This window comes from Salvelinus fontinalis, chromosome 36, assembly GCF_029448725.1.
Source record: "Salvelinus fontinalis isolate EN_2023a chromosome 36, ASM2944872v1, whole genome shotgun sequence".
Lineage (NCBI taxonomy): Eukaryota > Metazoa > Chordata > Actinopteri > Salmoniformes > Salmonidae > Salvelinus > Salvelinus fontinalis.
The window spans coordinates 28,290,123-28,312,622 of record NC_074700.1 but is presented as its reverse complement, the minus strand read 5'-3'; the positions used below and the strand labels follow the sequence as shown (position 1 = coordinate 28,312,622).

The 22,500-nt window shown below is 47.0% G+C and overlaps 1 protein-coding gene across 1 annotated transcript in view; it reads left to right on the top strand.

The window, feature by feature from the left end:
* LOC129835653 (type II inositol 3,4-bisphosphate 4-phosphatase-like) overlaps positions 1 to 22,500 on the top strand; it is a 63,244-nt gene that overhangs the window by 16,032 nt on the left and 24,712 nt on the right. The gene's annotated exons all lie outside the window — the stretch shown is intronic.

The window sequence follows — 22,500 nt, the reverse complement described above, 5'->3', positions numbered from 1 at the left end:
GAAATCATGTCCCACCATCTGTCCTCTGTAATGGTTTAGGACTACATTTACCAGACAACCTGTCTCTCTGTAATGGTTTAGGACTACATTTACCAGACCATCTGTCCTCTGTAATGGTTTAGGACTACATTTACCAGACCATCTGTCCTCTGTAATGGTTTAGGACTACATTTACCAGACAACCTGTCTCTCTGTAATGGTTTAGGACTACATTTACCAGACCATCTGTCCTCTGTAATGGTTTAGGACAACATTTACCAGACCATCTGTCCTCTGTAATGGTTTAGGACTACATTTACCAGACCATCTGTTCTCTGTAATGGTTTAGGACTACATTTACCAGACCATCTGTCCTCTGTAATGGTTTAGGACTACATTTACCAGACCATCTGTCCCTCTGTAATGGTTTAGGACTACATTTACCAGACCATCTGTCCCTCTATAATGGTTTAGGACTACATTTACCAGACCATCTGTCCTCTGTAATGGTTTAGGACTACAGTTACCAGACCATCTGTCCTCTGTAATGGTTTAGGACTACATTTACCAGACCATCTGTCCTCTGTAATGGTTTAGGACTACATTTACCAGACCATCTGTCCTCTGTAATGGTTTAGGACTACATTTACCAGACCATCTGTCAAAACCTGGAACGAAACCTGGAACGAAACATCATGCGAATGAGAAACATAACGACCGTCATATAGGCCTGTTACAACAACATCTGAGCAGTAGCCGAGGCTGGCTACTCAACTACCGTCATATAGGCCTGTTACAACATCTGAGCAGTAGCCGAGGCTGGCTACTCAACGACCGTCATATAGGCCTGTTACAAGATCTGAGCAGTAGCCGAGGCTGGCTACTCAACGACCGTCATATAGGCCTGTTACAACATCTGAGCAGTAGCCGAGGCTGGCTACTCAACGACCGTCATATAGGCCTGTTACAACAACATCTGAGCAGTAGCCGAGGCTGGCTACTCAACGACCGTCATATAGGCCTGTTACAACAACATCTGAGCAGTAGCCGAGGCTGGCTACTCAACGACTGTCATATTGGCCTGTTACAACATCTGAGCAGTAGCCGAGGCTGGCTACTCAACGACCGTCATATAGGCCTGTTACAACAACATCTGAGCAGTAGCCGAGGCTGGCTACTCAACGACCGTCATATAGGCCTGTTACAACATCTGAGCAGTAGCCGAGGCTGGCTACTCAACGACCGTCATATAGGCCTGTTACAACAACATCTGAGCAGTAGCCGAGGCTGGCTACTCAACGACCGTCATATAGGCCTGTTACAACAACATCTGAGCAGTAGCCGAGGCTGGCTACTCAACGACCGTCATATAGGCCTGTTACAACAACATCTGAGCAGTAGCCGAGGCTGGCTACTCAACGACCGTCATATAGGCCTGTTACAACAACATCTGAGCAGTAGCCGAGGCTGGCTACTCAACGACCGTCATATAGGCCTGTTACAACAACATCTGAGCAGTAGCCGAGGCTGGCTACTCAACTACTGTCATATTGGCCTGTTACAACAACATCTGAGCAGTAGCCGAGGCTGGCTACTCAACGACCGTCATATAGGCCTGTTACAACATCTGAGCAGTAGCCGAGGCTGGCTACTCAACGACCGTCATATAGGCCTGTTACAACAACATCTGAGCAGTAGCCGAGGCTGGCTACTCAACGACCGTCATATAGGCCTGTTACGACAACATCTGAGCAGTAGCCGAGGCTGGCTACTCAACGACTGTCATATTGGCCTGTTACAACATCTGAGCAGTAGCCGAGGCTGGCTACTCAACGACCGTCATATAGGCCTGTTACGACAACATCTGAGCAGTAGCCGAGGCTGGCTACTCAACGACTGTCATATAGGCCTGTTACAACAACATCTGAGCAGTAGCCGAGGCTGGCTACTCAACGACCGTCATATAGGCCTGTTACAACATCTGAGCAGTAGCCGAGGCTGGCTACTCAACGACCGTCATATAGGCCTGTTACGACAACATCTGAGCAGTAGCCGAGGCTGGCTACTCAACGACCGTCATATAGGCCTGTTACGACAACATCTGAGCAGTAGCCGAGGCTGGCTACTCAACGACCGTCATATAGGCCTGTTACAACAACATCTGAGCAGTAGCCGAGGCTGGCTACTCAACGACCGTCATATAGGCCTGTTACGACAACATCTGAGCAGTAGCCGAGGCTGGCTACTCAACGACCGTCATATAGGCCTGTTACAACAACATCTGAGCAGTAGCCGAGGCTGGCTACTCAACGACCGTCACGTTCCTTTGAATAAATAAACGAGGCCAAGGCTCGGCGTGAGTAGAGTTCCACATATTTATTAAAGTGAAACTTACAAAACAACAACAAAGATTTAACGAACGTGCCAGTACGTAGTGCACATAGGCACTAACTCTAAACAACATCCCATAAAACGCAGGTGGGAAAAAGGCACTAACTCTAAACAACATCCCATAAAACGCAGGTGGGAAAAAGGCACTAACTCTAAACAACATCCCATAAAACGCAGGTGGGAAAAAGGCACTAACTCTAAACAACATCCCATAAAACGCAGGTGGGAAAAAGGCACTAACTCTAAACAACATCCCATAAAACGCAGGTGGGAAAAAGGCACTAACTCTAAACAACATCCCATAAAACGCAGGTGGGAAAAAGGCACTAACTCTAAACAACATCCCATAAAACGCAGGTGGGAAAAAGGCACTAACTCTAAACAACATCCCATAAAACGCAGGTGGGAAAAAGGCACACACTAAGTATGATCCCCAATTAGAGACAACGACCATCAGCTGCCTCCAATTGGGAACCATAAACACACACCAACATAGAAATATAATACATAGAACCCCCCCCCCTAGTCACACCCTGACCTGAAACACCACGTAGAACCCCGAGGGCTGTCTATGGTCAGGGCGTGACTACTACAATACATTTTGAGAGAACCAATGAGAAGCATCGGTGATCCAAGCCGTGCAAAAAAAAGGAAAAACATGTTTTTAATTTTTAAATGTTACAACAACTTATAGCTACGTTTTTGCGTGAATCACTTTGCTAAATGTGAATGGCTTTGCTAAATGTGAATGGCTTTGCTCAATGTGAATGGCTTTGCTAAATGTGAATGGCTTTGCTAAATGTGAATCACTTTGCTAAATGTGAATGGCTTTGCTAAATGTGAATCACTTTGCTAAATGTGAATGGCTTTGCTAAATGTGAATGGCTTTGCTAAATGTGAATGGCTTTGCTAAATGTGAATGGCTTTGCTAAATGTGAATGGCTTTGCTAAATGTGAATGGCTTTGCTAAATGTGAATCGCTTTGCTAAATGTGAATCGCTTTGCTAAATGTGAATCGCTTTGCTAAATGTGAATCGCTTTGCTAAATGTGAATCGCTTTGCTAAATGTGAATGGCTTTGCTAAATGTGAATGGCTTTGCTAAATGTGAATGGCTTTGCTAAATGTGAAATGCTTTGCTAAATGTGAATCGCTTTGCTAAATGTGAATGGCTTTGCTAAATGTGAATCGCTTTGCTAAATGTGAATCGCTTTGCTAAATGTGAATGGCTTTGCTAAATGTGAATCGCTTTGCTAAATGTGAATCGCTTTGCTAGCTAGCTATTCTGAACTTGAACGACTGTTATCCACAGTTAGCATATCTCTTAGTTGTCAATCAAATGTATTTTACAGGCAGGTTCCCATTCAGTTGTCAAAAAACGTGGCTTGGGACCAGCATGCATTGGGGCGGGCAAGCTCCAGGAAGGACGAGCAGGCTACAATTCCCCATCGTTTATCAGTGCGATTTTGACGGCCAATTAACTGAAAAAGTTTGAGAGGGTTTATCTAGTGTTAACCTCGTTAGATTTTGAGTTTATCTCTGCTCTGGCTAGTTGTCGATCTTGTTGTTGATGATGTGCGTCACTGATGGAGAGAGAATTTTATCGCCAGCAGCATACCACCCTGCATACCACTGCTGGCTTGCTTCTGAAGCTAAGCAGGGTTGGTCCTGGTCAGTCCCTGGATGGGAGACCAGATGCTGCTGGAAGTGGTGTTGGAGGGCCAGTAGGAGGCACTCTTTCCTCTGTTCTAAAACATATCCCAATGCCCCAGGGCAGTGATTGGGGACACTGCTCTGTGTAAGGTGTCGTCTTTCGGATGGGACGTTAAACGGGTGTCCTGACTCTCTGAGGTCATTAAAGATCCCATGGCACTTATCGTAAGAGTAGGGGTGTTAACCCCGGTGTCCTGGCTAAATTCCCAATCTGGCCCTCAACCATCACGGTCACCTAATAATCCCCAGTTTACAATTGGCTCATTCATCCCCCTCCTCTCCCCTGTAACTATTCCCCAGGTTGTTGCTGCAAATGAGAACGTGTTCTCAGTCAACTTACCTGGTAAAATAATGGATAAATAAAATTTACGTTTTCATGGCTGTTTGATCATAGAAGGACATCGGTCAATTGAAAATAAATAAATTAGACCCTAATCTATGGATTTCCCATGACTGCCAGGGGCACAGCCAGGTTCAGCCACTGGGGAGCCAGGTTCAGCCAATCAGAATAGGTTTTTCCCCACGTAAGGACTTTATTACAGACAGAAATAATTCTCAGCCCAACTGCCTGTAAACACACAGTCCAGTTCATAGTGAATGATGACAGGCCCTACTGCCTGTAAACACACAGTCCAGTTCATAGTGAATGATGACGGGACCTACTGCCTGTAAACACACAGTCCAGTTCAAAGTGAATGATGACAGGCCCTACTTCCTGTAAACACACAGTCCAGTTCAAAGTGAATGATGACGGGACCTACTGCCTGTAAACACACAGTCCAGTTCAAAGTGAATGATGGCAGGCCTGTGTGGCAAATGGCTTGTTTGTATAAAGGTCTACTGTAGCTCTGATTGGCTATGGTGCACCGGTCTGTGTAGACTCTGGTCCTGGACGAGACAGATGTTTTTATTAGGTTTTATTTACTGCAGTATCTATTAATTGTTCAAACGCACGGCCGCTTTCCCACTCTATATTGCTATACAATTTTCACAAATACCTTAGTGTACATCATTCCCAAACTTTCTATGAATTTATGAAACTGTGAAAATGACCATATCATTAATAAGATTTGATTTTGCTAAAACGCTGTCAGTTCCACTTTAAAAGACACAGAGAGAGAGAGAGAGAGACAGAGAGACAGAGAGAGAGAACGAAAGAGAGAGAGAGAGAGAGACAGAGAGACAGAGACAGAGAGACAGAGAGACAGAGAGACAGAGAGAGAGAGACAGAGACAGAGAGACAGAGACAGAGAGAGAGAGACAGAGAGACAGAGACAGAGAGACAGAGACAGAGAGACAGAGAGAGAGAGACAGAGAGAGAGAGACAGAGAGACAGAGAAAGAGATACAGAGAGAGAGAGACAGAGAGAGAGATAGAGAGAGACTAAAACAATACAGAAATACACTACGGAAAAAGAAGGAACAGCATGTCAGAAATCAGCTCAATGTCATTGAAGAATCCATAGACTCTAACCAATTCTGGGAAAATTGGAAAACACTAAACAAACAACAACACGAAGAATTATCTTTCCAAAATGGAGATGTATGGGTAAACCACTTCTCCAATCTTTTTGGCTCTATAACAAAGAATAAAGAGCAAAAACATATACATGATCAAATACAAATACTAGAATCAACTATTAAAAACTACCAGAACCCACTGGATTCTCCAATTACCTTGAATGAGTTACAGGACAAAATAAAAACCCTCCAACCCAAAAAGGCCTGTGGTGTTGATGGTATCCTTAATGAAATGATCAAATATACAGACAACAAATTCCAATTGGCTATACTAAAACTCTTTAACATCGTCCTTAGCTCTGGCATCTTCCCCAATATTTGGAACCAAGGACTGATCACCCCAATCCACAAAAGTGGAGACAAATTTGACCCCAATAACTACCGTGGAATATGCGTCAACAGTAACCTTGGTAAAATACTCTGCGTTATCATTAACAGCAGACTCGTACATTTCCTCAATGAACACAATGTACTGAGCAAATGTCAAATTGGCTTTTTACCTAATTACCGTACAACAGACCATGTATTCACCCTACACACCCTAATTGACAACCAAACAAACCAAAACAAAGGCAAAGTCTTCTCATGCTTTGTTGATTTCAAAAAAGCCTTCGACTCAATTTGGCATGAGGGTCTGCTATACAAATTGATGGAAAGTGGTGTTGGGGGTAAAACATACGACATTATAAAATCCATGTACACAAACAACAAGTGTGCGGTTAAAATTGGCAAAAAACACACACATTTCTTCACACAGGGTCGTGGGGTGAGACAGGGATGCAGCTTAAGCCCCACCCTCTTCAACATATATATCAACGAATTGGCGCGGGCACTAGAACAGTCTGCAGCACCCGATCTCACCCTACTAGAATCCGAAGTCAAATGTCTACTGTTTGCTGATGATCTGGTACTTCTGTCACCAACCAAGGAGGGACTACAGCAGCACCTAGATCTTCTGCACAGATTCTGTCAGACCTGGGCCCTGACAGTAAATCTCAGTAAGACCAAAATAATGGTGTTCCAAAAAAGGTCCAGTCGCCAGGACCACATATTCCATCTAGACACCGTTGCCCTAGAGCACACAAAAAACTATACATACCTCGGCCTAAACATCAGCACCACAGGTAACTTCCACAAAGCTGTGAACGATCTGAGAGACAAGGCAAGAAGGGCATTCTATGCCATCAAAAGGAACATAAATTTCAACATACCAATTAGGATCTGGCTAAAAATACTTGAATCAGTCATAGAGCCCATTGCCCTTTATGGTTGTGAGGTCTGGGGTCCGCTCACCAACCAAGATTTCACAAAATGGGGCAAACACCAAATTGAGACTCTGCATGCAGAATTCTGCAAAAATATCCTCAGTGTACAACGCAGAACACCAAATAATGCATGCAGAGCAGAATTAGGCCGATACCCACTAATTATCAAAATCCAGAAAAGAACCGTTAAATTCTACAACCACCTAAAAGGAAGCGATTCCCAAACCTTCCATAACAAAGCCATCACCTACAGAGAGATGAACCTGGAGAAGAGTCCCCTAAGCAAACTGGTCCTAGGGCTCTGTTCACAAACACAAACACACCCCACAGAGCCCCAGGACAACAGCACAATTAGACCCAACCAAATCATGAGAAAACAAAAAGATAATTACTTGACACATTGGAAAGAATTAACAAAAAAACAGAGCAAACTAGAATGCTATTTGGCCCTAAACAGAGAGTACACAGTGGCAGAATACCTGACCACTGTGACTGACCCAAACTTAAGGAAAGCTTTGACTATGTACAGACTCAGTGAGCATAGCCTTGCTATTGAGAAAGGCCGCCGTAGGCAGACATGGCTCTCAAGAGAAGACAGGCTATGTGCACACTGCCCACAAAATGAGGTGGAAACCGAGCTGCACTTCCTAACCTCCTGCCCAATGTATGACCATATTAGAGACACATATTTCCCTCAGATCACACAGATCCACAAAGAATTCGAGAACAAATCCAATTTTGATAAACTCCCAGTAGAAATTCCACAGTGTGCCATCACAGCAGCAAGATTTGTGACCTGTTGCCACAAGAAAAGGGCAACCAGTGAAAAACAAACACCATTGTAAATACAACCCATATTTATGCTTACTTATTTTAACTTGTGTGCTTTAACCATTTGTACATTGTTACAACACTGTATATATTTAATATGACACTCGTAATGTCTTTATTGTTTTGAAACTTCTGTATGTGTAATGTTTACTGTTAATTCGTTTTGTTTGTTTCACTTTTGTGTATTGTCTACCTCATTTGCTTTGGCAATGTTAACACATGTTTCCCATGCCAATAAAGCCCCTTGAATTGAAAAATTGAATTGAATTGAATTGAGAGAGAGAGACAGAGAGACAGAGAGACAGAGAGAGACAGAGAGAGAAAGAGAGTTTTAAGAACATTCTGTAACACTATACATCACTGCCTGATGTCTGTTTCATAGAAAGGCTATGTGCTGCATCGTGATTGGTCAACGCTGGCCTGCTAATCTGAATATTTTCCCAGGGTTCCATCAGTGAGAGGATTCAATTCGTCTGGCCCGGGCGCCAGGGTAGGCATGATTTGCACCTAGGTAAAGTTGATTCGTTTTCGTTTTGGAACTGGGCGGAGCATGCCCAAGGCGAAGGCGGCTCTAAACAAACGTGACATAAGTAAAGCACGTGGAGTAAAGAGTCGGATTCTGTGTTTCCACCTGTAAAAGTGATTGCTTTTGATTAAAAAACAAAACAAAAAAAACACGAATGATCTGCCATCCTAATGAAAACTAGTGTTTTGGGGGAAATTCAAACATTTATTTGATGGAAAATATATATTTTCTGAACGATGCACCATGCTGCCTTGTTGACAACGTGACCCAGCGGCGCAGATTACTGTTCCGTTGGAGAACGGGCGCTACTCCCTCACCGCTTTCGACCGTTCACGTCACGGGCTATAGTCCAGTGCCCCTCGGCTCAGCATTATCTAATCCGCCCGCTGCTATTGGCTAGTGGTTCATTCTCTACAGAGGGGGAGAGAGGAGGGGGTGAAGTGTTCTGAGAGCAAACACAAACCAACTAGCACAGAATCACTACTCCTGGGTAGGTAGACAGTACATGGTATCAGCTAGTTGTACATTATTACAGTGGAGCAGAGGGGGACACTGGGGGGAGACTACAGAGGAGGACACTGGGGGAGACTACAGAGGAGGACACTAGGGGAGACTACAGAGGAGGACACTAGGGGAGACTACAGAGGAGGACACTGGGGGAGACTACAGAAGAGGACACAGGGGGAGACTACAGAGGAGGACACTGGGGGAGACTACAGAGGATGACACTAGGGGAGACTACAGAGGAGGACACAGGGGGAGACTACAGAAGAGGACACAGGGGGAGACTACAGAAGAGGACACTGGGGGAGACTACAGAGGAGGACACTGGGGGAGACTACAGAGGAGGACACTGGGGGAGACTACAGAGGAGGACACTAGGGGAGACTACAGAGGAGGACACTAGGGGAGACTACAGAGGAGGACACTGGGGGAGACTACAGAAGAGGACACAGGGGGAGACTACAGAGGAGGACACTGGGGGAGACTACAGAGGATGACACTAGGGGAGACTACAGAGGAGGACACAGGGGGAGACTACAGAAGAGGACACAGGGGGAGACTACAGAAGAGGACACTGGGGGAGACTACAGAGGAGGACACTGGGGGAGACTACAGAGGAGGACACTGGGGGAGACTACAGAGGAGGACACTGGGGGAGACTACAGAGGATGACACTAGGGGAGACTACAGAGGAGGACACAGGGGGAGACTACAGAAGAGGACACAGGGGGAGACTACAGAAGAGGACACTGGGGGAGACTACAGAGGAGGACACTGGGGGAGACTACAGAGGAGGACACTGGGGGAGACTACAGAGGAGGACACAGGGGGAGACTACAGAGGAGGACACAGGGGGAGACTACAGAGGAGGACACAGGGGGAGACTACAGAGGGAGACACTAGGGGAGACTAGAGAAGAGGACACAGGGGGAGACTACAGAGGAGGACACAGGGGGAGACTACAGAGGAGGACACTAGGGGAGACTACAGAGGAGGACACAGGGGGAGACTACAGAGGAGGACACTGGGGGAGACTACAGAGGAGGACACTAGGGGAGACTACAGAGGAGGACACTAGGGGAGACTACAGAGGAGGATACTGTGGGAGACTACAGAGGAGGACACTGGGGGAGACTACAGAGGAGGACACTAGGGGAGACTACAGAGGAGGACACTAGGGGAGACTACAGAGGAGGACACAGGGGGAGACTACAGAGGAGGACACTGGGGGAGACTACAGAGGAGGACACTAGGGGAGACTACAGAGGAGGACACTAGGGGAGACTACAGAGGAGGATACTGTGGGAGACTACAGAGGAGGATACTGTGAGAGACTACAGAGGAGGATACAGGGGGAGACTACAGAGGAGGGCACTGGGGGAGACTACAGTGGAGGGCACTGGGGGAGACTACAGGGGGAGACTACAGAGAAGGACACTGGGGGAGACTACAGAGGAGGACACTGGGGGAGACTACAGAGGAGGACACAGGGGGAGACTACAGAGGAGGACACTGGGGGAGACTCCAGAGGAGGACACTGGGGGAGACTACAGAGGAGGACACTGGGGGAGACTACAGAGGAGGACACTGGGGAGACTACAGAGGGGGACACTGGGGGAGACTACAGAGGAGGACACTGGGGGAGACTACAGAGGAGGACACTGGGGGAGACTACAGAGGGGGACACTGGGGGAGACTACAGAGGGGGACACTGGGGGAGACTACAGAGGAGGACACTGGGAGAGACTACAGAGGAGGACACTGGGAGAGACTACAGAGGAGGACACTGGGAGAGACTACAGAGGAGGACACTGGGGGGAGACCACAGAGGAGGACACTGGGTGAGACTACAGAGAAGGACACTGGGGGAGACTACAGAGGAGGACACTGGGGGAGACTACAGAGGAGGACACTGGGGGAGACTACAGAGGGGGACACTGGGGGAGACTACAGAGGGGACACTGTGGGAGACTACAGAGGGGACACTGTGGGAGACTACAGAGGGGACACTGTGGGAGACTACAGAGGGGACACTGGGGGAGACTACAGAGGAGGACACTGGGGGAGACTACAGAGGGGACACTGGGGGAGACAACAGAGGGGACACTGTGGGAGACTATAGAGGAGGACACTGGGGGAGACTACAGAGGGGACACTGTGGGAGACTACAGAGGATGACACTAAGGGAGACTACAGAGGGGACACTGGGGGAGACTACAGAGGGGACACTGGGGGAGACTCCAGAGGAGGACACTGGGGGAGACTACAGAGGAGGACACTGGGGGAGACTACAGAGAGGGACACTGGGGGAGACTACAGAGGGGACACTGTGGGAGACTACAGAGGATGACACTAGGGGAGACTACAGAGGGGGACACTGGGGGAGACTACAGAGGGGGACACTGGGGGAGACTACAGAGGAGGACACTGGGGGAGACTACAGAGGGGACACTGTGGGAGACTACAGAGGAGGACACAGGGGGAGACTACAGAGGAGGACACTGGGGGAGACTACAGAGGAGGACACTAGGGGAGACTACAGAGTAGGACACTAGGGGAGACTACAGAGGAGGACACAGGGGGAGACTACAGAGGAGGACACTAGGGGAGACTACAGAGGATGACACTGGGGGAGACTACAGAGGGGACACTGTGGGAGACTACAGAGGATGACACTAGGGGAGACTACAGAGGAGGACACTGGGGGAGACTACAGAGGAGGACACTGGGGGAGACTACAGAGGAGGACACTGGGGGAGACTACAGAGGAGGACACAGGGGGAGACTACAGAGGAGGACACTGGGGGAGACTACAGAGGAGGAAACTGGGGGAGACTACAGAGGGGACACTGTGGGAGACTACAGAGGAGGACACAGGGGGAGACTACAGAGGAGGACACTGGGGGAGACTACAGAGGGGACACTGTGGGAGACTACAGAGGAGGACACTGTGGGAGACTACAGAGGAGGACACTGGGGGAGACTACAGAGGAGGACACAGGGGGAGACTACAGAGGAGGACACAGGGGGAGACTACAGAGGAGGACATACTCCCGTGGTTCAGTATACCTGTGATTAGGGGTTAGAACCATACTCCTGTTGTTGAGTATACCTGTGATTAGGGGTTAGAACCATACTCCTGCTGTTGAGTATACCTGTGATTAGGGGTTAGAACCATACTCCTGTTGTTGAGTATACCTGTGTTTATGGGTTAGAACCATACTCCTGTTGTTGAGTATACCTGTGATTAGGGGTTAGAACCATACTCCTGTTGTTGAGTATACCTGTGTTTATGGGTTAGAACCATACTCCTGTTGTTGAGTATGCCTGTGATTAGGGGTTAGAACCATTCTCCTGTTGTTCAGTATACCTGTGATTAGGGGTTACAACCATACTCCTGTTGTTGAGTATACCTGTGTTTATGGGTTAGAACCATACTCCTGTTGTTGAGTATGCCTGTGATTAGGGGTTAGAACCATACTTCTGTTGTTCAGTATGCCTGTGATTAGGGGTTAGAACCATACTCCTGTTGTTCAGTATGCCTGTGATTAGGGGTTAGAACCATACTCCTGTTGTTGAGTATACCTGTGTTTATGGGTTAGAACCATACTCCTGTTGTTGAGTATACCTGTGATTAGGGGTTAGAACCATACTCCTGCTGTTGAGTATGCCTGTGATTAGGGGTTAGAACCATACTCCTGTTGTTGAGTATACCTGTGATTAGGGGTTAGAACCATACTCCTGTTGTTGAGTATACCTGTGATTATGGGTTAGAACCATACTTCTGTTGTTCAGTATGCCTGTGATTAGGGGTTAGAACCATACTCCTGTTGTTGAGTATACCTGTGTTTATGGGTTAGAACCATACTCCTGTTGTTGAGTATACCTGTGATTAGGGGTTAGAACCATACTCCTGCTGTTGAGTATACCTATGTTTAGGGGTTAGAACCGTACTCCTGTTGACTGTAACTGAGATACACCTGGGCTATGACCTGCTCAGACTGCTTCTGTTTACCCAGGGACCAGTCCCCTGCTGCAGCTGGACAGGTGAGCACACACCTAGTGTAGTGGTATAGTGGTGTAGTGGTATAGTGGTGTAGTGGTGTAGTGGTGTAGTGGTGTAGTGGTGTAGTGGTGTAGTGGTGTAGTGGTATAGTGGTGTAGTGGTATAGTGGTGTAGTGGTGTAGTGGTGTAGTGATGTAGTATATAGTGGTATAGTGGTATAGTGGTATAGTGGTGTAGTGGTGTAGTGGTATAGTGGTGTATTGGTATAGTGGTGTAGTGGTGTAGTGGTGTAGTGGTGTAGTGGTATAGTGGTATAGTGGTATAGTGGTGTAGTGGTGTAGTGGTGTAGTGGTGTAGTGGTGTAGTGGTGTAGTGGTGTAGTGGTATAGTGGTGTAGTGGTGTAGTGGTGTAGTGGTGTAGTGGTGTAGTGGTGTAGTGGTATAGTGGTATAGTGGTATAGTGGTGTAGTGGTATAGTGGTATAGTGGTATAGTGGTATAGTGGTGTAGTGGTGTAGTATATAGTGGTATAGTGGTATAGTGGTGTAGTATATAGTGGTATAGTGGTGTAGTGGTATAGTGGTGTAGTGGTGTAGTGGTGTAGTGGTGTAGTATATAGTGGTATAGTGGTGTAGTGGTGTAGTATATAGTGGTATAGTGGTGTAGTGGTATAGTGTATAGTGGTGTAGTGGTGTAGTGGTGTATTGGTGTAGTATATTGTGGTATAGTGGTATAGTGGTATAGTGGTATAGTGGTATAGTGGTGTAGTGGTGTAGTGGTGTAGTGGTGTAGTGGTGTAGTGGTATAGTGTAGTGGTGTAGTGTAGTGGTATAGTGGTGTAGTGGTGTAGTGGTGTAGTGGTGTAGTATATTGTGGTATAGTGGTGTAGTGGTGTAGTGGTATAGTGGTATAGTGGTATAGTGGTATAGTGGTATAGTGGTATAGTGGTGTAGTGGTGTAGTGGTGTAGTATATAGTGGTATAGTGGTGTAGTGGTATAGTGGTATAGTGGTGTAGTATATAGTGGTGTAGTGGTGTATTGGTGTAGTATATTGTGGTATAGTGGTATAGTGGTATAGTGGTATAGTGGTGTAGTGGTGTAGTGGTGTAGTGGTGTAGTGGTATAGTGGTATAGTGGTATAGTGGTATAGTGGTATAGTGGTGTAGTGGTGTAGTGGTGTAGTGGTGTAGTGGTGTAGTGGTGTAGTAGTGTAGTGGTATAGTGGTGTAGTGGTGTAGTGGTGTAGTATATTGTGGTATAGTGGTGTAGTGGTGTAGTGGTGTAGTGGTGTAGTGGTATAGTGGTATAGTGGTATAGTGGTGTAGTGGTGTAGTATATAGTGGTATAGTGGTGTAGTGGTATAGTGGTATAGTGGTGTAGTATATAGTGGTGTAGTGGTATAGTGGTATAGTGGTATAGTGGTATAGTGGTGTAGTGGTATAGTGGTATAGTGGTATAGTGGTATAGTGGTATAGTGGTATAGTGGTGTAGTGGTGTAGTGGTGTAGTGGTGTAGTGGTGTAGTATATAGTGGTGTAGTATATAGTGGTATAGTGGTATAGTGGTATAGTGGTATAGTGGTATATAGTGGTATAGTGGTATAGTGGTATAGTGGTATAGTGGTATAGTGGTATAGTGGTGTAGTGGTGTAGTGGTGTAGTGGTGTAGTGGTGTAGTATATAGTGGTGTAGTATATAGTGGTATAGTGGTATAGTGGTATAGTGGTATAGTGGTATATAGTGGTATATAGTGGTGTAGTGGTGTAGTGGTGTAGTGGTATAGTGGTATAGTGGTATAGTGGTATAGTGGTATAGTGGTATAGTGGTATAGTGGTATAGTGGTATAGTGGTGGTATAGTGGTGGTATAGTGGTGTAGTGGTGTAGTGGTGTAGTGGTGTAGTGGTGTAGTGGTGTAGTGGTGTAGTAGTGGTGGTGTAATAGTAGTGGTGGTGTAGTAGTAGTGGTGGTGTAGTGGTGGTGTAGTGGTGGTGTAGTGGTGGTGTAGTGGTGGTATAGTGGTATAGTGGTGTAGTGGTGTAGTGGTGTAGTGGTGTAGTGGTGTAGTGGTGTAGTAGTGGTGGTGTAATAGTAGTGGTGGTGTAGTAGTAGTGGTGGTGTAGTAGTAGTGGTGGTGTAGTGGTGGTGTAGTGGTGGTGTAGTGGTGGTGTAGTGGTGGTGTAGTGGTGTAGTGGTATAGTGGTGTAGTGGTGGTATAGTGGTGTAGTGGTATAGTGGTATAGTGGTGGTATAGTGGTGTAGTGGTGTAGTGGTGGTATAGTGGTATAGTGGTATAGTGGTGTAGTGGTGTGGTATAGTGGTGTAGTGGTGTGGTATAGTGGTGTAGTGGTGTGGTATAGTGGTATAGTGGTGTAGTGGTATAGTGGTGTAGTGGTGTAGTGGTGTAGTGGTGTAGTGGTGTAGTGGTGTAGTATATTGTGGTATAGTGGTGTAGTGGTGTAGTGGTGTAGTGGTGTAGTGGTGTAGTGGTGTAGTATATTGTGGTATAGTGGTGTAGTGGTGTAGTGGTGTAGTGGTTCAGTGGTGTAGTGGTATAGTGGTATAGTGGTATAGTGGTATAGTGGTATAGTGGTGTAGTGGTGTAGTGGTGTAGTGGTGTAGTGGTATAGTGGTATAGTGGTATAGTGGTATAGTGGTATAGTGGTGTAGTGGTGTAGTGGTATAGTGGTATAGTGGTATAGTGGTATAGTGGTATAGTGGTGTAGTGGTGTAGTGGTGTAGTGGTATAGTGGTATAGTGGTGTAGTGGTGTAGTGGTATAGTGGTATAGTGGTGTAGTGGTGTGGTATATAGTGGTGTAGTGGTATAGTGGTGTAGTGGTGTAGTGGTGTAGTGGTGTGGTGGTGTGGTGGTGTGGTGGTGTGGTATATAGTGGTGTAGTGGTGTAGTATATTGTGGTATAGTGGTATAGTGGTATAGTGGTATAGTGGTATAGTGGTGTAGTGGTATAGTGGTATAGTGGTATAGTGGTATAGTGGTGTAGTATATTGTGGTATAGTGGTATAGTGGTGTAGTGGTATAGTGGTATAGTGGTATAGTGGTGTAGTAGTGGTGGTGTAGTAGTGGTGGTGTAGTAGTGGTGGTGTAGTGGTGGTGTAGTGGTGGTGTAGTAGTGTAGTGGTGTAGTGGTATAGTGGTGGTATAGTGGTATACTTGTGTAGTGGTGTAGTGGTGGTATAGTGGTGTAGTGGTGGTATAGTGGTGGTGTAGTGGTGTAGTAGTGGTGTAGTGGTGTAGTGGTGTAGTGGTGTAGTATATAGTGGTGTAGTGGTGTAGTGGTGTAGTGGTGTAGTATATAGTGGTGTAGTGGTGTAGTATATTGTGGTGTAGTGGTGTAGTGGTGTAGTATATTGTGGTATAGTGGTGTAGTGGTATAGTGGTGTAGTGGTATAGTGGTATAGTGGTATAGTGGTGTAGTGGTGTAGTGGTGTAGTGGTATAGTGGTATAGTGGTATAGTGGTATAGTGGTATAGTGGTATAGTGGTATAGTGGTGTAGTGGTGTAGTGGTGTAGTGGTGTAGTATGTAGTGGTGTAGTATATAGTGGTGTAGTGGTATAGTGGTGTAGTGGTGTAGTGGTGTAGTGGTGTAGTATATAGTGGTGTAGTGGTATAGTGGTGTAGTGGTGTAGTGGTGTAGTATATAGTGGTGTAGTGGTATAGTGGTATAGTGGTGTAGTGGTGTAGTGGTGTAGTGGTGTAGTGGTGTAGTGGTATAGTGGTGTAGTGGTATAGTGGTGTAGTGGTATAGTGGTATAGTGGTGTAGTGGTATAGTGGTGTAGTGGTATAGTGGTGTAGTGGTGTAGTAAATTGTGGTGTAGTGAAGTAGTGGTGTAGTGGTGTAGTATATTGTGGTGTAGTGGTGTAGTGGTGTAGTGGTGTAGTGGTGTAGTGGTATAGTGGTATAGTGGTATAGTGGTATAGTGGTATAGTGGTATAGTGGTACAGTGGTGGTGTAGTGGTGTAGTGGTGTAGTGGTATAGTGGTATAGTGGTGTAGTGGTGTAGTGGTGTAGTGGTGCAGTGGTGCAGTGGTGTAGTATATTGTGGTGTAGTGGTATAGTGGTATAGTGGTATAGTGGTATAGTGGTGTAGTGGTGTAGTGGTGTAGTGGTGTAGTGGTATAGTGGTATAGTGGTATAGTGGTATAGTGGTATAGTGGTGTAGTGGTGTAGTGGTGTAGTGGTATAGTGGTATAGTGGTATAGTGGTATAGTGGTATAGTGGTATAGTGGTATAGTGGTGTAGTGGTGTAGTGGTGTAGTGGTGTAGTGGTGTAGTGGTGTAGTGGTATAGTGGTGTAGTGGTGTAGTGGTATAGTGGTATAGTGGTGTAGTGGTGTAGTATATAGTGGTATAGTGGTGTAGTGGTGTAGTGGTGTAGTGGTGTAGTGGTATAGTGGTGTGTATGTGTTGTGATTTCCGACCTTGCGTTGTGCTCTAGATTTGATGAGGATTTGTGTTTAATCTAAAGCCTCCTAAAGCCTCCATCCCCCTTTCCCCTCCAGCCCCCCATTCCCCCTGTCCCCTCCAGCCCCCCATCCCCCTGTCTTCCCCATTCCCCCTGTCCCCTCCAGCCCCCCATCCCCTTGTCCCCCCCATTCCCCCTGTCCCCTCCAGCCCCCCATCCCCCTGTCCCCCCCATTCCCCCTGTCCCCTCCAGCCCCCCCATCCCCCTGTCCCCCCCATTCCCCCTGTCCCCTCCAGCCCCCCATCCCCCTGTCCCCCCCATTCCCCCTGTCCACTCCAGCCCCCCATCCCCCTGTCCCCCCCATCCCCCCTGTCCCCTCCAGCCCCCCATCCCCCTGTCCCCCCCATTCCCCCTGTCCCCTCCAGCCCCCCATCCCCCTGTCCCCCCCATTCCCCCTGTCCCCTCCAGCCCCCCCATCCCCCTGTCCCCCCCATTCCCCCTGTCCCCTCCAGCCCCCCATCCCCCTGTCCCCCCCATTCCCCCTGTCCACTCCAGCCCCCCCATCCCCCAGTCCCCTTCCTTCTCCCGTCCCCTCCAGCCCCCCCTCCACATCCTGTCCCCCCCTCCCCATCCTGTCCCCCCTCCCCATCCTGTCCCCCCTCCCCCTCCTGTCTCCCCCTCCCATCCTGTCCCCCCTCCCCATCCTGTCCCCCCTCCCCATCCTGTCCCCCCATCCTGTCCCCCCCTCCCCATCCTGTCCCCCCCTCCCCATCCTGTCCCCCCACCTTGTCCCCCCTCCCCATCCTTGCCCCCCCCCATCCTCATCCTGTCCCCCCCTCCCCATCCCTCCATCCTGTCCCTCCATCCTGTCCCCCCATCCTGTCCCCCCTCCCCATCCTGTCCACCCCATCCTATCCCTCCCTCCCCATCCTATTCCACCCTCCCCATCCTGTCCCCCCTCCCCATCCTGTCCCCCCCTCCCCATCCTGTCCCCACCTTCCCATCCTGTCCCCCCTCCACATCCTGTCCCCCCCTCCCCATCCTGTCCCCCCTCCCAATCCTGTCCCCCCTCCCCCTCCTGTCCCCCATCCCCCTCCTGTCTCCCCCTCCCATCCTGTCCCCCCTCCCCATCCTGTCCCCATACTCATCCTGTCCCCCCATCCTGTCCCCCCCTCTCCATCCTGTCCCCCCCTCCCCATCCTGTCCCCCCCCATCCTCATCCTGTCCCCCCCTCCCCATCCTGTCCCTCCATCCTGTCCCCCCATCCTGTACCCCCTCCCCATCCTGTCCCCCCTCCCCATCCTGACCCCCCTCCCCATCCTGTCCCCCCCCTCCCCATCCTGTCCCCCCCTCCTCATCCTGTCCCCCATCCTGTCCCCCCTACTGGTGAGCTGATTACCAGTAGAGACCTGTAGACATGACTTGTGTTAGGAGGGCTGCTCTGGGTGTGTGTGTGTGTGTGTGTGTGTGTGTGTGTGTGTGTGTGTGTGTTTGTGTGTGTGTGTGTGTGTGTGTGTGTGTGTGTGTGTGTGTGTGTGTGTGTGTGTGTGTGTGTGTATCTCTCTGTGTGCGTGTGTGCGTGTGTGCGTGTGTGTGTGTGTGTGTGTGTGTGTGTGTGTGTGTGTGTGTGTGTGTAAATTCCACCACTCCCGTGCTTGTATCAAGATAATCCCCTGAGCTTTCAGATGATTATCGTCCAGGCAACAGAGTGATTCTAGTTCCGTTGCCAAGGGCTTTTTGGAATATGATGACCTAGCAACATGACAGTTAGGCTACCTCAGAGTAGACAGAGTATTTTTTATTTTTTACTGAACTTTTATTTAACTAAGCAAGTCAGTTAAGAACAAGTAGAGTATTGTATAGTAGAGTATTGTATAGTAGAGTATTGTAGCGTATTGCAGAGTGGTGTAGAGTAGTGTAGAGTAGAGTATTTCAGAGTATTGTAGAGTATTGTACAGTAGAGTATTGTAGAGTATTGTAGAGTAGAGTAGTGTAGAGTGGTGTGGAGTAGAGTGGTGTGGAGTAGAGTGGTGTGGAGTAGAGTGGTGTGGAGTAGAGTGGTGTGGAGTAGAGTGGTGTGGAGTAGAGTGGTGTGGAGTAGAGTAATGTAGAGTAGAGTGGTGTGGAGTAGAGTAATGTAGAGTAGAGTGGTGTGGAGTAGAGTGGTGTGGAGTAGAGTGGTGTGGAGTAGAGTGGTGTGGAGTAGAGTGGTGTGGAGTAGAGTGGTGTGGAGTAGAGTAATGTAGAGTAGAGTGGTGTGGAGTAGAGTGGTGTGGAGTAGAGTGGTGTGGAGTAGAGTGGTGTGGAGTAGAGTGGTGTGGAGTAGAGTAATGTAGAGTAGAGTGGTGTGGAGTAGAGTAATGTAGAGTAGAGTGGTGTGGAGTAGTGTGGTGTGGAGTAGTGTGGTGTGGAGTAGAGTGGTGTGGAGTAGTGTGGAGTAGAGTAATGTAGAGTAGAGTAATGTAGAGTAATGTAGAGTAGAGTAGAGTAGAGTGGTGTAGAGTAGAGTGGTGTGGAGTAGAGTAGAGTAGAGTAGTGTGGAGTAGAGTAGTGTGGAGTAGAGTAGTGTGGAGTAGAGTGGTGTGGAGTAGAGTAGAGTAGTGTGGAGTAGAGTAATGTAGAGTGGTGTGGAGTAGAGTAATGTAGAGTAGAGTGGTGTGGAGTAGAGTAGAGTGGTGTGGAGTAGAGTAATGTAGAGTAGAGTGGAGTAGAGTAGAGTAGTGTGGAGTAGAGTAGTGTAGAGTAGTGTGGAGTAGAGTGGTGTGGAGTAGAGTAGTGTAGAGTGGTGTGGAGTAGAGTGGTGTGGAGTAGAGTAGAGTAGAGTGGTGTAGAGTAGTGTGGTGTAGAGTAGAGTGGTGTGGAGTAGAGTAGAGTAGAGTGGTGTGGAGTAGAGTAGAGTAGAGTGGTGTGGAGTAGAGTAATGTAGAGTGGTGTGGAGTAGAGTAGAGTAGAGTAGAGTGGTGTGGAGTAGAGTAATGTAGAGTAGAGTGGTGTGGAGTAGAGTAATGTAGAGTAGAGTGGTGTGGAGTAGAGTGGTGTGGAGTAGAGTAGTGTAGAGTAGAGTAGTGTAGAGTAGTGTAGAGTGGTGTGGAGTAGAGTAGAGTAGTGTGGTGTGGAGAAGTGTAGTGTAGAGTGGTGTGGAGTAGAGTAGTGTAGAGTAGAGTGATGTGGAGTAGAGTAGTGTAGAGTGGTGTGGAGTAGAGTAGAGTAGAGTGGTGTGGAGTAGAGTGGTGTGGAGTAGAGTGGTGTAGAGTAGAGTGGTGTAGAGTAGAGTAATGTAGAGTAGAGTAGTGTAGAGTAGAGTGGTGTGGAGTAGAGTGGTGTAGAGTAGAGTAATGTAGAGTGGTGTGGAGTAGAGTAATGTAGAGTAGAGTGGTGTGGAGTAGAGTGGTGTGGAGTAGAGTAGAGTAGTGTAGAGTGGTGTGGAGTAGAGTGGTGTAGAGTAGAGTAATGTAGAGTAGTGTAGTGTAGAGTGGTGTGGAGTAGAGTAGTGTAGAGTAGTGTGGAGTGGTGTGGAGTAGAGTAATGTAGAGTAGAGTGGAGTGGAGTAGAGTAGAGTAGAGTGGAGTAGAGTGGTGTGGAGTAGAGTAGTGTAGAGTGGTGTGGAGTAGAGTAGAGTAGTGTAGAGTGGTGTGGAGTAGAGTAATGTAGAGTGGTGTGGAGTAGAGTAGAGTAGAGTAGAGTGGTGTGGAGTAGAGTAATGTAGAGTAGAGTAGAGTAGAGTAGAGTAGAGTAGAGTAGAGTAGAGTAATGTAGAGTAGAGTAATGTAGAGTAGAGTAGAGTAGAGTAGAGTAATGTAGAGTAGAGTAGAGTAGAGTGGTGTGAAGTAGAGTAGAGTAGAGTGGAGTGGAGTGGAGTAGAGTGGTGTGAAGTAGAGTAGAGTGGTGTAGAGTAGAGTAGAGTAGAGTAGAGTAGAGTGGATAATGTCAACAGGGTAGTAGAGCGTAGCATAGCAACTAGATATTATTATGTTAGATCATGTCAACAGGGTAGTAGAGCGTAGCATAGCAACTAGATATTATTATGTTAGATAATGTCAACAGGGTAGTAGAGCGTAGCATAGCAACTAGATATTATTATGTTAGATCATGTCAACAGGGTAGTAGAGCGTAGCATAGCAACTAGATATTATTATGATAGATCATGTCAACAGGGTAGTAGCGTGTAGCATAGCAACTAGATATTATTATGTTAGATCATGTCAACAGGGTAGTAGCGTGTAGCATAGCAACTAGATATTATTATGTTAGATCATGTCAACAGGGTAGTAGAGCGTAGCATAGCAACTAGATATTATTATGTTAGATCATGTCAACAGGGTGGTAGAGTGTAGCATAGCAACTAGATATTATTCTGATAGATCATGTCAACAGGGTAGTAGAGTGTAGCATAGCAACTAGATATTATTATGTTAGATAATGTCAACAGGGTAGTAGAGCGTAGCATAGCAACTAGATATTATTATGTTAGATAATGTCAACAGGGTAGTAGAGCGTAGCATAGCAACTAGATATTATTATGTTAGATCATGTCAACAGGGTAGTAGAGTGTAGCATAGCAACTAGATATTATTATGTTAGATAATGTCAACAGGGTAGTAGAGCGTAGCATAGCAACTAGATATTATTATGTTAGATAATGTCAACAGGGTAGTAGAGTGTAGCATAGCAACTAGATATTATTATGTTAGATAATGTCAACAGGGTAGTAGAGTGTAGCATAGCAACTAGATATTATTATGTTAGATAATGTCAACAGGGTAGTAGAGTGTAGCATAGCAACTAGATATTATTATGTTAGATAATGTCAACAGGGTAGTAGAGCGTAGCATAGCAACTAGATATTATTATGTTAGATAATGTCAACAGGGTAGTAGAGTGTAGCGTAGCATAGCAACTAGATATTATTATGTTAGATAATGTCAACAGGGTAGTAGAGTGTAGCATAGCAACTAGATATTATTATGTTAGATCATGTCAACAGGGTAGTAGAGTGTAGCATAGCAACTAGATATTATTATGTTAGATAATGTCAACAGGGTAGTAGAGTGTAGCATAGCAACTAGATATTATTATGTTAGATAATGTCAACAGGGTAGTAGAGTGTAGCATAGCAACTAGATATTATTATGTTAGATAATGTCAACAGGGTAGTAGAGTCTATCATGTCTGACATGATGTATTCTATACTGCAGCATACGCCCAAATGGAACCCTATTCCCTATATAGTGCACTACTATAGACCAGGGCCCTGTGGGGTAGAATAGACAAGAGGACATGGTTTCCTGTCTTTTACGTAAGGGAGTGTTGTTGTTTCTTCCTGCCTGTTGCTGCTGTAGTTGTTG